The sequence below is a fragment of the Neopsephotus bourkii genome, unplaced genomic scaffold (genome assembly GCF_033783945.1).
Source record: "Neopsephotus bourkii isolate Nb327-2 ecotype Australia unplaced genomic scaffold, CSIRO-AGI_Nbou_v1 NB_716, whole genome shotgun sequence".
Lineage (NCBI taxonomy): Eukaryota > Metazoa > Chordata > Aves > Psittaciformes > Psittacidae > Neopsephotus > Neopsephotus bourkii.
In genome coordinates, this window is record NW_026901215.1 from 1,301,924 (window position 1) to 1,309,043 (window position 7,120).

At 51.6% G+C, this 7,120-nt stretch overlaps 1 long non-coding RNA gene across 1 annotated transcript; it reads left to right on the forward strand.

Annotated features, from left to right (window-relative positions):
- Positions 1–1,508: 1,508 nt before the first annotated feature.
- On the forward strand, positions 1,509–6,829 carry LOC133212509 (uncharacterized). Its single transcript, XR_009725503.1, has 2 exons — positions 1,509–1,917; positions 6,417–6,829. It is a non-coding gene; the product is annotated as an uncharacterized LOC133212509 (long non-coding RNA).
- Positions 6,830–7,120: the final 291 nt, after the last annotated feature.

Below are 7,120 nucleotides of genomic sequence, written 5' to 3' on the forward strand. Positions count from 1 at the left end.
AGAAGAATAGCAAAAAGTTTCCTAAGAGAAAGGAACCTCCCAGAAACGAAGCATTTGTGTTGAATGGCCTGATGAAAATTCCTGGAAATGTTAACATAGCAGAGCTGCAATTAGGAGCCATATCCTCGCAAATAGCATCGAAAGCTGTGAGAAAAGCATTCCTTCCAGGTCCTGGTGACACAGGCAGAAAACAGGTGGTGCTGAATCTAATGCTATGGTTAAATAAAAGCTCTATTCAGCCAAGAAAATGTGGTAGCTGGGAAGATGGACGACTCCAGAGTTTCATTCTGCTTCATGTAAAGCTACCATTACCTTGCTAGATATTTTATGGAAGGCTTGCTGGTCTCAGCCTGTAGGCTTCGAGCTCATAGACTATGTGCTAATGTAAAGTTGCATGAGCTTATGGAAGATTTCAAAGGCCTGGTTTCCATGTGTTGAGACTGGCACCGTATCAGCGGAACAGCTGAGTATATGGAGCTGGGGAGCTATGTCTAAGTTATTCAGCAAGGAGAGGATCCACCTGGGGCTAGTCCTGGGCCCTATAATGCAAAGGGGAGGCAGTGGTCATGGCTGGTCCTTCCCCACCACACAGATGGGCTTCTCAAGCACAACACATGACATTATCCTTCTGGTAGACACGATCCTGGGCTGCTCTGCCTGGTTTGTCACAGGCTCTGATGCATCCTTTGTTACAGATGAAGCAGTTGATGCGGAGCTGGGGCAGTGTGGAAGCCAGGGCGGGATGCGCTGTGGTTGGAAGGAGGAACATGGGACCTCCCTTCCCTGTGGGACAGTGTGTTGGCTGTCATCACAGTGCTTTGGGCCTTGGAATTGCTTCTGGGGCCACAGGGCAAGGGCAGGATATTTAGAAAACCTAATTTTAGCTTGGTGAAGCACTTCCGCTCCGAAGGAGGTCAGCTCTTCCCTATTGGACCAGGAGGAGATGCTGCTTCAGCTGCTCTGAAGTGCTGCCCTGAGGAGCTGGCTGCCCTGCTTGGAGGGAAGGAAAGTGACCCCATGTTGTTCCCCAGCACCTGGGAACCCCTCTGGGGCAGTGCTAAAGGGAGGATCATTTCCATACTGTTTTCCAAGCTGCTCTGACAAAGATCCCACAGGTGGAAGAGATATCCAGGTCTGCAGCAAGGTCCTGCCTCACCACTGGAGGTTTCATTCACCCATGTAGAGCAGAGGAGACTGTCCTCCAGCTACCCAGCTTCAGTGCTCCTTGCCAATGGTGTATTGCATCAGAGAGCCACTGCCTGCCCTGCTGCAGGAGGCATGGAAGCAAACAGCCAGGGCAGAGGCCAGAATAGCTGGAAAGAGCTTGGTGCAGTGTCTGGAAGCTCAGGAGCAATTCAGCCTCACCCTACCTGAAGTGCTCACCAGGACAGGCAAGAGGCTTGTCGTCTCTGGAGCTACGTATGAAGTAGTGATGGCTGGAGACTGGGGAGGCAGGAGTAGGTCAGCAGGCAGGAAAAGCTTTTGTGACAACCAGCTTTGAAATCTTGCTAACACCACAAGCCCCAACTGGTTTTCCTGGGAACTGCCATACTGCAGTGCAGCATCCTGGCACCATGACCATTGTGACGCTGCTGCTGGGGACAAGCTGGTGCCTTTGTCTTTCGTGGCTCAGTGAGCAAGCTGAAGACTTCAGGTACAGCCACCAGCATCCTTCCTTTTGGAGCAGGTCATCCCTGGTCACAAAGCCAGGCTGCTCCTTCCCAAGAGCAGTGTGTGGAATAAATGAGCACAAGCAGAGTGGTGCATACGAAAGGGGGGCAGAGCCCATCCTGAGCCTCTGTAAAGCCACTCTCTATGCTGAGGGCCTCTGAGTCAGCTGTAACCTCCCAGGAATCGGGTCCTTTTGTGACAAGTGAATGAGGACCTCTGCTCAAGAGCCCAGCAGTGACTGGAAAGGTGAATAAACCTGAGAGGTTTCGTGGAGGAGACTGTTGAGAAGGATGTGAAGAGCTTCACAAAGGCGTTAGAGAGATGGGTGGTGTCACGGTGACCTTGCATTGAGTGCTGCAGGCAGCTCTGCGCATCCCACCTCGCAAATGACACAGTCAAGGATCTGGAGGAGGGCTGGGAAAATAGCTCCAAGACTGGCAGACCATGGGCTTTTATATGCACAAGCTTGGGCACATTTGGCTTGCGAAGCTCTGGGACTCCTGACTCCTGCTGATTGCTCCTTGGCTGACTGGAACCAGAGGTTTGCTTCAGGGTTCGATGTGGTCAATTGGACTTGTTGTGTTTGAATGCTCTGACCCGCAGTGACATGGGCTGGCCAAAACCTGAAAAGGGATGCTCTGAAGTAGAAAACTCCTGTCTAGATCAGACCAGGAAGGCGTTTCCAGCTCCACGCTGTGGGTCAGCATTGTGCTGTCTGCATCTCCTTAAGGCATCTGTTAACAAGCCACTGCTAAACAGCAGTAATCCTCCTGCTGCAAGCCCAGGTCTGAGGGTGGCTGCTACAACAGGATAATGTCCCTAGCTGAAGCGTGTATTTGGAGCCCACACCATGGCCCACTTAAATACACGTGAGACTTGAGGGGTCTTGGCAAGGGAGCAGCCTAAATCAAATTAGGAAGACAAAGGGATGTTCCCATGGGCCACTGCCTTGCAGTGAGCCCACAGGACTTGAAACAATGAGGTTTCTTTTGCCACAGAACACTAGCAATAGGTAATCCAGATTAGTTGCTAAATGCCTCCAGGAAGTAGGATTAGTAGAAGGGAGAGTCTTGTGAAACTCAGCTGCCAGGATCTCACCAGGAAGAAAATACAGCTATAATGGTGCTTTTGCAAGCTCCTGTGCAATCTTGGAGGGTAAATCATAGGAATGAGTACGAGAAACTCTCCAAAAGCCACAGAAGCAGTGTTTGTGTGTGTAGGAGATGTATGTGAATCTACTGCATCTTCATCTTGCCTCTTGGTCCAAACGTCATGAACAAAGCAGTGATCTTACTGGTTTTGCTTGTGTTTTGGCATAAACCATTTTCTGGGTCAGCTGATGCTCTAGCGCACACAGACAATGTGAGCAATACCATTGTATGCCATATGTCAGGATTGTTTTCTGACCATTAAAGAAATGGTCAGAAAATTGTATTTCTGTTGGAAGAAGTTTAACTTCCCAGTTATCTGGGTCCTGCACCCACCAGAAATGCTGATGAGCTTTCAGAGAGAAAGCATCATCTTTCCTCTGTTCTTCATGGGAGTAGATCGATTCTGCATAAGAATGGTGGTCAGCAGCTCAGGGAACCTGTTTTGACTCTGGTTTTGGCTTCACAAGCTATCTAACAACACCTTGTTCCTCCTCCCTCCCTGGGTTTCTTCCCCATCTCCTCATCTGGTGAGCTCGTTGAGGCTGGGTGATGCTACACCAAAAGAATATGAACCTGTACAGCACTTAGCCCCTCCTCTCAGGGCAAACATAGCATCCTAATGTGCATAACAAACCTCCCTAACACTGGGAGCAGAAGAGCTGTGTTATTTTCTCAGAAAACATAAAATGCTAGGACATTGATCTGCTTGTACTGAGATCATTGTTGCTTTTGAAGCCATTCTACTGGAGGCGATGTTTGTGCCGCCAGGGCCCCCAAAAACTAAAGAAGGCAGCAAAAAAAATCAATGGGGGTTTGGTGGAGGAGGTTTCCTCGCTGTCTTTCACAGTGCCAGGTGGCTCTTGGCTGTTGATGCGTGTGTTTGAGGTGCAATGTAGCTTGGTGAAGTGTGGGGACTTTGCCTCCATGGAAGGTGGTGCTGCCATCCCTGTGAGAAACACCATCTGCGACAATGGGGCTTGGCTGACAGTAATAAAGGACCTGAGGTGTGCAGGTCAGTTTTCCCCTCCAGGAAGGAGATAAAGATGGGAGTCTGACTCTTTATTCCTTTAGGCTGTTCAAATGGAGGGGGTGTCCCTGTAGGTCAGCAGTGTTTCGATGGGATCTGTGTATGCACTGGGGAAACGTCTCTCCTGAGCACAGAGCAAATGGGGGAACCTTAAAATCAGGTGTCTTTTTGTGAGGATGCAGGTGTTTGAGCCACACACATACGCAGTGCTGCACTGGGATCGTATCTCTGTTCTAATGTCTCTCCCTGTTGGCATCAAGTGGTCAGGGCTTGCAAAGTGCTGCCCCAAGGGATGAGCTGCTGCACGATCCTCTCTGATACATGCCTGTCCCTTCTCTCTGGGCACAGCAGAGCAGCAAAGCTCCCAGACCCTGATGGAGACCCAGAGCCTAGCTGAGTCTGTGCTAATCTGCTCCGTGTCCTTCCCAGCCGGTGCGGTTTGGGCTGGGGACCTCACCCCACACACCGCCTCTGCCTGGGATAAAGGGAGTTTGTTTCTGCTTTAGCTCATTGCAGTATCTCCTGCTGGCAGACTTTCCAATTAGGGAGCCAAGTGGGAGTCAGGAGAGACCCCAGGGTGGATTTTGCACTCGCTTTTTATTTATACGTAAACCTGGATTCAGGGCTGAGCTGCTGAGTGAGCGAGAGGAGTCGCACTGAGCGGGGGGAGGCCAGCCCCGAGAACAGAGGTCTTTGCATCTCTCCTCTGAAGTGTGTGTGTGTGGGACAGGGCTGCGAGAGAGGGAAAGTCTGTCTTGTCTCTCCCACCAGCTTCAGCTGCTGGGAGGATGCCTTGCTTATGTGCTCTTCCCAGTCCCTGCTTGTGCTTCCCAGAATGGCACCTGAGCATCTCTGAACACCAGGGATGCCAGGTTCTCTCCTGGTGACAGAGCTGAGCAACCCCCTGTGCCCCAGTGTCTACATGGACCATACACAGCACGGAGGTTCACAGCTCAGGTGGGTTATGGGGTCTGGCCCCACACTTCTTGCCCTTGACTGGGTTTCTGGCCCTATGGAGGGGTCAGCTGGAGGGAGCCCAGTGAGGGAAATGTGGGCACATAGACCACAGCCATGCTGCAGAGAGCAGCGGATGCCCCAGGCAGGGCTGTGACACTTTCCCTCCCAGCCTTCCTCCATCCTCTGCTCTTTTCCGTTTCCATTGGGTGGGACCTTTACAAACTGCCAAAAACAATTGGCCTTCCTCTTTAACAAAGCAACTAATATTTCATGAAGGCAAACAGATGTAAAGTTAAAACCTGGAGGGAGAAATTCTTCCATGAACAGAAAGGAGCAAAGCTTTGACCCTAAGGGCAGGCAGTGTGTGAGCACACGCTGTCCAGGGGAGTGAGTGACCAGGCTTTGCTTTCAGCGGTGCTTATCACCCGGGCCTGTTTGCCTGGCTCATGCAAGGGCTGTTTTCCAGGTGCTGTTGCCTTGCTTTCTGGTGTGATTATGGCTGCACAAACAGTTCCAGTGGCTCAGCTGCTCCCCTGCCTCCCTCCATCCCCTCTTTCCCTTTGCATGTGAAATGTGACTTCTCTCCAGCCAGCTTTCCACAGGCACCTGAGGCAGTGGCAGCCCTGGTGATGCTCACAGCACCGAACGAAGAGCAGCACCGGAGGGTCGGTTGTTGTAATGACAGGACAGATTTTGGTCAGCTGGTGGACTGAGCTTAGCAAAGCACCTCTCGGATGGGGACAAGCAGCTGTAGGCTCAGTGCCTGGTTTGCAACCACTTGTTTTGTGTTCTATACCTGGCCATGCTGTGCCTCATTAGAAGAGGGGTGACAGGGTTTCTTGTCTTGAGCAGGTGTGCCAGAAAGGTAGATTCAGCAGTATTTGGAGGGTATCACAAGACCACATCTTTCCTTGGGTGACTGCAGGCCACAGCATCTCTCACCCACACAAGTGAGCCACAGCTACCTCTCATGGACAGCCAGAGCAAGAAGAGACACCTGAGGGGTAGCTGGGAGATGCAGACAAAGCTGAGCAGCAAGGGAAGGTGAGCAGGGCTTGCTCAGACAGTAAGTCAAAGCAGATGGGAGGAAGCAACTTTTCAAGTAATATATCGTGGTGCTGTGGAGCTCCCTGAGAAAGGGCATCATAGCATGAACACTGACACATGATTAGGGTCGAGAAACCCACTGAAGTCATGCACTCTGTCAATGGCACCCAGCTTTGGAAGGCCAGCGAGGGGCTGGGCAAGTGATGGGAGAAGTAGGGCATGTGCTAGAGTGAGGGGAGATAAGGGGTGGCCATGAGAGGTGAGAGGAGAGAGATAGTGAAGGGACAGCAGGGGTGGCCATGGACTGCAAGCGGTGGTCATAAGGGAAGATCTTGAGGGGTGGCCATGAGGTGCAGAGGCAGCAGCTGTACAGTGTGGGGCACTATGAGGGGGCAGATGAGTGGTGGCTGTGATTGGAAATCATGAGGGGCAGTTGTAAGGGGAGATCAGTTTGCCTGTAGTGACATGGGTTAGTGGTGGGCTTGACAGCCGGGTAATGGTTGGGCTCAATGATCTTAAAGGTCTTTTTCAACCTAGTTGATTCTTCTTACATCCTTCCCTAGGTATCAGCTGCTGCTGGAGACAGGACCTGGGCAAGACCAACCTTTTGGCTAGTCCACCCATTCTCATGCAAGGCAAAGTTCATACCCTGAGGTGTAACACAACATTGAAAACAGCAGGATCTCATGTGTCACCATCACCGTAGGTCCCACAGGGTGACACCCATCCTGCATGGGCGGTCTGGGAGGCAAAGCTGCAGGGTGCTCAGCATGCTTTTACCCAGGTCTCTGCCTTCATTTCATGGTGTTGCAGGTCAACAGAGCAAGTGAAGCCCAGGAACAAGCTGCTCACATGGATCCCTGTTCATGCTCTGATGCTGTGTTCAGGTGAAGTGGGGCAGCTTTGGGGATGAACAACACCTCAGTGCGGTGTTACCTGGAATTTTAAGATGAGCTAAATCAAGCTCCATGGTCAACACAGCATGCATGTACATTTGGGTGCAGACCTCTCCCTTAAATCCCTGTCTGTACCTAAAATGGAGTGAGCATTGACAAGCCCCTTGATGACTCTCAGAGCCAAATAAATACCCCAGCGACTCCATGGGCATCCAGCAACCAAGCTGAGTTAGGGAGCACCTTCAGAGCCAACATCCCAGCACCTGAATGGAGACATTCCCATCTCCTGCAGCCTGAAGTGGCCCCAGCTGAGCTCCTCTGTATCCCACCCAGCACCAGGAGAGCCTGGAGGCAGCCCCTCCAGCACCCGG